Source organism: Manacus candei, unplaced genomic scaffold (genome assembly GCF_025592945.1).
Source record: "Manacus candei isolate 608988 ecotype Guabito, Panama unplaced genomic scaffold, ASM2559294v1 h1tg000014l, whole genome shotgun sequence".
In the NCBI taxonomy this organism is placed as follows: Eukaryota; Metazoa; Chordata; class Aves; order Passeriformes; family Pipridae; genus Manacus; species Manacus candei.
This window is the reverse complement of record NW_026138062.1, coordinates 51555742-51565432: the sequence shown is the minus strand read 5'-3', so window position 1 is coordinate 51565432 and position 9691 is coordinate 51555742.

Genomic DNA, 9691 nt, shown 5'->3' with positions numbered 1-9691 from the left:
GGGGTTCAAGCAGGGGAATGTGTTGCTGCCTCCCTCCCAGCTCCATTCACTCCAGTGGCCCAGCCTTCACTCTGGGTGCACAGCAGGGGACTGAATCAACCTGAAAAAAACCACCTAAGTCTTGCCCCTGGAAACTTTCCCACCACCGTGGTGATGTCCTCTAACCCCTGTCACCGCCCATGGGGACCTCTGCACCACAGGCTTCCCTCCCTCCTCTTCCTTGTTAGCGGTAGATGTGTCACGGCGCTTGCTGATAATTGACTGGGGCTGTGCTGGGAATTTGAACCTACACTTCAAAGAGATTGTTAACCTCCTTTTCCAACTCTTTGAACTGCTTTGCTTTATTGTAGGTTAAAGGAAACACATGGCATCTTCCTCCCAAAGCCCCTTTTGATGGGAGCCTGGCACATTAGAGCTGGTGGATTCTTACCAACAATGATGTTGGTAGCGTGGTGATACCAAGTGGCATGTGGTGATGCATTTTGGTGCAATCAAGCTGCCCCTTGATTCTAGAGGGGATTAAAGATACAGAACAAGAGGGCACGGTCTTACACTTTGCCAGGGGAGGTTTAGGTTGGATATTTAGGAAGAAATTCTTTACAGAGAGGGTAATCAGGCATTGGAATGGGCTGCCCAGGGAGGTGGTGGATTCACCATCCCTGGAGGTTTTTAAGATGGAACTGGATGTGGTACTGAGTGCCATGGTCTAGCAACTGCAGCGGTGTTGGATCAAGGGTTGGACTTGATGATCTCGGAGGTCTTTTCCAACCCAGTTGAATCTATGATTCTATGAAATAGTCCAGAGATGGGCAAGGGACTGGCAGAAGCATCTGACATCACATGGGGGTCTCTCAGCCAATGGAGAAACAAGGAGGGGCCACAGGTTATGGGCTGCTCACCCATAAACTGTGTTCAAGCTTCTCTACCAGTTGGACTTTCTGGGTGCACTTGGACACACAAATGACAACTTTTCCAGGGTGTGTTTTCATGGGTGGTTAAGTCACCCTGTGACTGCAGGGCAGTACAGGGAGGTTGTTCTATCTCCTTTCCATTACCCCAAAGCCAGCGTTTGTGCAGCCCTTCAATGTATAAAAAAAAGATCAAAGACCACTAGTTTTCAGACAGATTAGTGAGCCAAACCAACCCATCAGGTGGCCGTGTACCCACTAGAAAAAATGCACAGCTAGAAGAGGATGGTACCCTGCACAATGAGCACTCCAAGTCCTTCTTCCCAATAGTATCTGGACTCCATGAGTGATGTCTGCATCTATCTTAGGTTCCAAAGAGGTGTACTGAAGCCTCCCAAGTACCTCTGAGCATCTTGCTTGCTTATAATCTAAAACTTGGCCCTGGTTGGTCTGTTACAAAGATAAATGTATATAGGACTGTGAGGTGTTGGACTATCAGGTTAGACAATGTCCTGAAAGACAAGCTCTGCATCACCAGACCTGTCACCTGCATTGTTAGTTCTCATTGACAGCTGGGGTCATCCTTATGGGCCTAAATCCCTTGCATTGTTAATTATGCCTTCTAGGCTCACATTAGTTATTCTCCTTGATTCCATGGTAGGTGCTCTGCCAAGCATCTCTGAGAGGCTCGAGTACGTTCAGTAAGTCTTTGAGAGGAACTATCTCAACACTGTTTTCTCACCAGCTGGGACAGAATCAGGTATGGTGGAAAGGAAGAAGGTCAAGGATGGAGCAGAGCTCTGGCATGATCTCAAAACTGAATTTGGGGTCCTTCATGGGGCACACACCACTATGGCTCTAATTAAAGCTACAAGGACTGAATTTCTTTCCAGCCAGTGTTGGTTTTCACCTCATTTGGACTTCATTTCAGCTGCCCTTGAATTTGGAAGGTAAGTCTTCCATGTCTTCATGGTTCTACTACCATCCCTAATTCAACCACACCAGGCTGTTAAGTTCCCTTCTGCCAGTGATTGTCCATAAAGTAATTATCACAACTCAGGAAATCCCTGCTCACTGATCAAATCTAAGCTCTTAATTTCAGCTATTGTGAGGAAGGACACATAAACAAACACTTAAGTCAAATATTTATGTCCTGTCTGATGATTGCAATGAACCAAGTGCATATAGTTACCACTATATGGTAGCATTCTTAAAACCTCATTACATCGATCAAACATCTGAAAACTCATATTAAAGCATAAATCAACCCAGGCTGCTCCATAACCTTTGGGATATCCCTGAAGAATAATACTATACAGGCTTTTTCTTTGCTTTCACTGATGTTATTTATTTCTATTGCATTAGTGATTATGAAACCCAAAATAATGAATAGATTTATTTTCTAGAAAAACCTGGAATCTCTGGAAGTAATTCTCAGACCTGTTAATCTGTTGTCTCTGTCAAAGTTAAGAAACTCCTGAAGAGGGTGTAGCTTTTCCTGTGAGATACACCAAGGGAAACAGGTTCCTAGTTGGTCCTTACCAGTAGCTTCCTTTGCAGGAACACAGGGGACGAAGTTTTCTCCTATTTGCTCCTAAACCTAATCGCCAGTGTAAAAATTTGTCATTTTTCCCAGAAGTATTCACTCACAGAAATTTTCTCATTTAAATTCGTTATGAAGTGATTTTTTGCCTTCAAAAAACACCCCACCCAATAACTGCCTGTTTGTCATAGTGCCATCTGGGACCTGCATCCCAGAGAGTGAGGAGGTGAAAATTCCCTTGAATAAACAGGAACGGGGGAAGCACGGAACTTATACCTTTGATATCCCATGGGAAATGCCTGGATACTCCATAGTGGCAATCATGTCACAATGCTATTTTTACTGCTGCCTGTTAAATGTCCTGTGGCAGTATCTTCAACCTCCCAAAGTAAATATTCCTCCATATCCAGATTGGAAAGGATCCTGCCCCAAGGATCTTGCAAGCAGAGAAGATCTCCAAAGAGGATATTGTCACAGAAATATGTGAAGAATAGGACTGTGTTTCAGTCAGTTTTCCCCAAAACTCACCACAAAATCAGAGCTATATAGAATGCATTTTTCCAGTATTCCAAAACAGAGGGGACACCCCACAGCTGGCAGGGACTCCATCCTAGTGTCACCAAGGGGATACCTAAATTATGGTATCAGCTCCAGCAGCATAATAAAAATGAGGTGGCAATTCCTTTCTTTTCTCTTTTTAAGCCACAGCAGAGAAGAAGGTCCCCAGGACAATCCTTGTGTCAGGACATGTCCCCATTTTAGTGCCACAGATCCCTGCATTACCTGCTGCAGAAGAGAAGTTGGTTGCCCCATCTGAAGCAGCAGTTTCACATGGCAGAATAGAGCTATGCAGTTTCCAGCAGAGCTCTGGAGCCAGCCAAGCACCATCAGCCTAGTTTTTCATCCAAGCAAGGAAGTCCTGGCTCCTGGCAGGCTTATTAGTTTTGGCACCAAGCTCTGCTGACACCCAGCCAAGGCATTCTGGCTGCAGTTGGACCTGCCTGGCTTCTGTCCCATCAACTTGAGTCTCTCCTCATCACACCTCCCTACTCCCTTGGTTCAGCATGGGCAGTGCAAGCTCGTGTGCCTGACCAACTGAGCAATGGAGATTGGATACGGACTTGGGATTAGAGGGGCTGTTCAGACTTCAAACCTCTCATATATCCAAAGATCCCTGAGTCCTTCCTGGCAAAGTACTTGGTGGTCCAAGAACAGAGATTTCCCTTCCATCTTACAAATGTGGTTCTGGGCATCTGGCATAAGCAGGGATGAGCAATTTGTTGTATTTGTTGTTATCCCTTATTTTCCCTCCTTCAAACTCCCAAGATACACTTGAAAACCTAAATAAAAGCTGCATAGCTCTTCCCAGGGCTTGAACTAACTTCATAAGCAGTTGGAAGAGAGGACAAAATCCTGAAGCTGACAAGTTCTGGAGATCCTGTACATAAGTAGATCTTCCCTAATGGTTGTGAAACTCTGCACTCAGTTTCTAATCATAGAATGATAGAATGGTTTGGGTTGGAAGGGACTTCGGAGATCAACTAGACCCAACCTACCTACCATGAGCAGGGACACCTTCCATTAGATCAGGAAGACCAGGGCTTGGAGCCCCGTCCAACCTGGCCTTGAACACTTCCAGGAACGGGGCATCCACAACTTCTCTGGGCAACCTGAGCCAGTGCTTCATCATCCTTATAATTAAAAAAAGTTTGCTTACGTCTAATCTAAATCTACTCCCCAGCCTCTAATCTGAATCTTCCCTAGCTTCAGCCTGAGCAGTGACTCCTTGTCCTTACCTGCACAGACATGGTGACAAGGTCACCAAATTAATGACTGACAGGCAACAATGCTGCATATCAGCTACATTTGAACTGCTGAGCTCCTGCTGAAGGCTGGTTCCCTCATTAACCACCTTCCAGCCCCAGGCACAGCCTGGTATGCAGCAGATAGCTTTTTTATCAGTTTTGCAGAAATTAACTGGGGTATCTGTTCTTCTCCCAGGAACCTGATATGTTAAACAGGGAGCAGACAGCATGCACAAAAAACAAAGGAGATGCTCTGTTGGGAAGAAATAAGAACAGAAATTGCCCCGTGATGGTCACCTTGGTCACAAATTGCCCCATCACTAGGTAAATAGTGCTGGCAAGAGGCAGAGTTTCTGCTAACCCCAGCCAGGATCTCCTTTTACTGTAACAGGCAGAAGTGAGGTTCAGAAGGGAATTGGAGTGTGGTTAGTGTGGCAGCCTGTGGATTGATCCCCTCCACAGCCACTGCAGCAAAGTGGTGCTGCCAACAGACTGAACTGCTGAGAGAGATGTCAGGGTGACACAGGTTATCACTACCTGTTCAGAAGTTGCATGCCTTCAAGGGTGAATAGAAATTATTAGATACCACTTCATTCCATAAATAATAATACTACTTCTGTCCTTGAGATGACTTTGTTAGGAAGCCATGACACTGCCAGGAGAAGGGTGCAATGTCAGTGTCATAAGGGACGCAAGTCCTATAAAATACAAAGCATGGCAAGTCTTTGGGCATTCCCGAAGCAAAAGCTGGAGACCTGGTATGGGTGTTTGCATATCACTTGATCAGGCAGTACCTGTAAATGTCTTGTGATATCTCTGCTGACAGGAGTCAGACAGACCTCCAAAGAAGTAGTGTAGCCACCAAATTCATCCATGCAAAGATATGGCACTTCACCAGAGAAGAACACATCAACTGGGGCTAAAGGCAGTGGCACTGGGAAACGAAGGGGATCACCCACACTCTTTCTGCCCCAACGACAGGAAAAAGTCCTTTCCTCCTGATGTATCTTGTCCAGGAGGACTGATTTTGCTGGGAACAGAGAATGAATTGCAATTAAGATAAAACCCTTGCTTATGGTTAATCTCCTTCTGCCAGAAAAGTTTAGGTGAGCATGGGTGTAAATTGCTTTAAAACCAGATTAGATGTTCAGTTTATTTGGTAGATCCTTGATGGGGCAAGACATTCTGGCTCAGACTCTGAAAGCTCCAGGCCTGTGTTCAGAGGCATCTTTTAAAAAGATTTCTTACATAAAAAAGAGTGTAAGGTCAGGACTTGGCTGATCTCTGGATGCACACGGCAGGATCACAGCCAGTGACTCAGAAATCCCTGATAGATCTCTCTAGTCCCTGTTTGAAAGAAGGCAACATGGATGGATCAGAGAGCTAACCATCTGCAGCAAGGGAGACTTGTCTGCTCTAATGACACCTGTCAGATCAATAGGTGTGGATAATTCACTGCCAGGAGCCATCACAAATTACCCGAAGAGCCACCAACATTAAATGTAACGTCTTGGGGAACCTCAGGGAAAAGGAATGGCCTGGCACAGGGCTTGGATCATGGCAACATGGGCAGAGGAGAGGGGTACAACCAGAATGGTGAGCACCATCAATTCTTAGCAAAATAATAGAGCAGTTAATTTTGGATTTCGTCAATGGGCTTGCAATATGGATGTATGTCTATAAACAGTCAGATGGCAGCACAGAAAACCTTCACCAGCATTCCTCACACTTCAGCCCCTGAGCCTCTGCTGATAAAGGAAGCTTGGCGGTGTCATACCTCCCTGTTACTCCAAGGTATTTCTTCTAAACTGCTTTAGATGAGATTAAAGAAATGTGCATTAAATGGTGTCAGAACTGGGCCCTCGACAGATTTTGAAATGTGTCTGTAAATGGATAGGGTTGTAAACCATTTCTTAAAAGAGAAGGCTGAATGTGAACAGCCATGGAGAAGCAGATGGAAGCAAGTCCAGGCATAGACCATTAAAGGGTTCAAAGCCCAGAGGCAGGCTGAGGAACAGGGACTGGGGAGGATGCACTGGAAGGAGGTGCAGAAGGACTTTAAGGGTACTGAGAAGTGGATGGGGTTTGCAGGAGCAGTTCAAAGGTCTGTGGTATGGGAAATGTACTGGGGTGATATATAAGTGCATCCATTTAAGGAGAGAGAGTCAAAGGAGTGTCAACCTGGAAGACAAATACCCCAGCAGAAGCTATTTCACTCCTAAAGAAGCTATTTCACTCCTAAAGGGTGACAGGCTGCCTTGAACTGCAGTGAGCTGGGGATGGGTGAGTGCCAGCCAAGCTGTGTTCCAGAAGAGGCTGAAAAAAATCTTGGGCATCCAAAACAAAGAAAAGTCCCATAGAAAGGACACCTTCTCACCTTAGTAGACAGCAGACAAGGGCTGCTGGGAAGTGATGGGTCAATTCTGCTGGCCATACACCAAAGGCTGGGGAAATCACAGAGGGTCGGATGTTAGCTGCACACCTGCCAACATAAAGGTTCAGAAACATAACCTTATTCATCAAAGAGAAGGTTGAAATGGATCACTACATATGGGTATTTACTTAGGGAAAAGCTGTCTGATAGTGAGGCAGAGAAGGGGAGGTTCTTCAGCTGCGCTGATAACGGAAATAAGAAGACATGATAGGTGGAAGATAGAACTAGATTAATTCAGCCTTTGAAGTGGACACCAACTCACTGATGTGAAGGTAATTAAATATCAGAAAAGCTTATCAGGGAGACTGCCAAGTCACCAGGGCTTCCTATGTTGAAATAAAGATTAGCTATCTATGAAAGGAGATGGTCTAATCCGATTTCTGGGAAAAGTCTATTTTCTGTATACAGAAGGTCAGATGAGATGATCCTTGTGGTGCCTCTTGACAGCATAGTCTGTGAATTCAGAAAGCATAAACTCCCCTGTGTAAGGATCCTTCTTCATCTGGTACATGACATGTCAGGCAAGTCAAAGGGAAATACATAACACAGGCTAAGTTCCCAGCTCAAGAGCATACAGCCAGTGCTGGGAAAAGAGCTCAGAAATTCCTGGCTCTTGTCCCATTAGCCTACTGGAAGATAGACAAGCCTCCATGTTTCTTCAAACCTCATATGAATCACAGAACTACTTAGAGGGGTCAGGTTTTCCCCGGTATTTATATTGCAACAGCAATAAAGAGATGCAGTCTGACTGTGCTGAATTGATAGGGGGTGGAAAGGGTCCTCTGCTTCAACAAAATTTAAAATCTTGCTGAGTATATGAGAAAGAAAGGACTCACCTGCAACTTGGCAGGGACAGCCTCCAAACACAGTCCTCCAACAACTCAATGAGGTCCTGCACCCCATTCCTCCATGTCAGAAACAGGAGAAAGAAAATCAGGCAAATCTTGAAAGACTGGATGAATAAAGTGGTTGTGACAGAGAAAGGGGTGCAAGCCCCAGTGGGATGTGAACAAAGCCAGGACCTATCAAAACAAGGCAAACTTCCGGATGGTGTCATCTCCACGGAAAAGAATGGCCAAGAACCACCAAGAATAAATGAGTCATCCAGCCACATGGAGCAGCGCCAAAATATGTCAGATGGAGCAACTCTTGAAAGTGCCTGTTTCTTCCTGCTGACTTTGAAGTGAGTCAGGGGTGATTGGCCCAAACGGTGACATTAACACACGAGACATCAGAAGTCAGGTGAGACTCTCTCCAAAGAGACAGGAGGCCCAGACTGAAGCAGTCACAGCAGAGAGATATTTTTCTATGGCAAAGGGCTTTCTCTGACTGTTTCTCAGCTGTGAGAAAGGATTTTCAATATAATCTGTCTAGAGTAATCTACAACTTTATCTAGCAAAGAAAAGGGAACTACAGAGGGACTGAAACCTGACTGCAAAACCAGGCTGCTGTGGGGTCTTCTATACTCTCTGGGCTCAAAAATCCCATTTCAGCAGTGTCACACAATGAAGTGTGGTAGCCAAAAGTCCAGACTGATATTTTTCCTTTTTTTTTCTTTCAACAATATATCTCTGAGAAGAAAATAGGAAGAAAAAAAAAATGTAAGGCTAAGACATACTAAAAAATACAGAATAAAGCCAAAATGTTTCATAATGAATAGAAAGGGAATACCAAGCATTAAGCCACAATGAAGTCATTTTAGGTGGTTTCTATTATTTGGTAGATTTTTTTAATCATTTCACCAAAAGCCCCTTGGAAGACCCCTCTTGCTTCAAATAGAATGATTTTTTTTTATCTTCTTGATATCAGTCAGTGAAGCACAAAATCCAGTTTCAGTTCAGGTGTCTCAGATAGCCTTGGGCTTTGGTGATGCAGAGGCCCCTCTGGTGTCTCACACATCCCTACACAAGCAATAACAGAGAGAGGACAGAGCCATCCTAGAGAACACACACACACTCTTTCACACACCAGGAGCATGTTTGCAAGGGTCAAATCATTCAGGGTTTCAATCTTTCCCTCTTCTGCTGTCTCAGGTCCCTGCTCCCAATGGGAATACAACTCTTTTAACCCTCTCCTGCATCATGCCACACAGATCCTTCTCCCATTGGCTGAACCAACTGCAAGGTGACCCCGCTGCCAATGGGGCCTGATCCAGCTCTGCAGTGAGAAGGACAAGAGCGAGAGCGAGGAAGGGGAAGGGGAAGGGGAAGGGGAAGGGGAAGGGGAAGGGGAAGGGGAAGGGGAAGGGCAGGGCAGGGCAGGGCAGGGCAGGGCAGGGCAGGGAAGGGAAGGGAAGGGAAGGGAAGGGAAGGGAAGGGAAGGGAAGGGAAGGGAAGGGAAGGGAAGGGAAGGGAAGGGAAGGGAAGGGAAGGGAAGGGAAGGGAAGGGAAGGGAAGGGAAGGGAAGGGAAGGGAAGGGAAGGGAAGGGAAGGGAAGGGAAGGGAAGGGAAGGGAAGGGAAGGGAAGGGAAGGGAAGGGAAGGGAAGGGAAGGGAAGGGAAGGGAAGGGAAGGGAAGGGAAGGGAAGGGAAGGGAAGGGAAAAAGAAAAGAGAGAAGAGAAGAAAAGAAAAAAGAAGAGAGAGAAGAGAAGAGAAGAGAAGAGAAGAGAAGAGAAGAGAAGAGAAGAGAAGAGAAGAGAAGAGAAGAGAAGAGAAGAGAAGAGAAGAGAAGAGAAGAGAAGAGAAGAGAAGAGAAGAGAAGAGAAGAGAAGAGAAGAGAAGAGAAGAGAGAGAGAGAGAAGAGAGAGAGAAAAAAAAAGAAAAGAAAGAAAAGGAGAAAACAAAAAGCCTAAATCAGTGCCCATGTAACTACCTCTGTCCAGAGCTTTCTGCCACAGCAGAGATGGAATTACAGTGCTAGAGGAAACTCAATGAAATAATGATTACCCTTTGGATTTAATTAGCACAGAGCTGAGGCAGTGTTGAACAAGCATGTCTGTGCATCAAAACATTCCTTGTGGCGCCAGGAAGCTCAGACCCAAACTGCTCATGCCTGCCAGGCT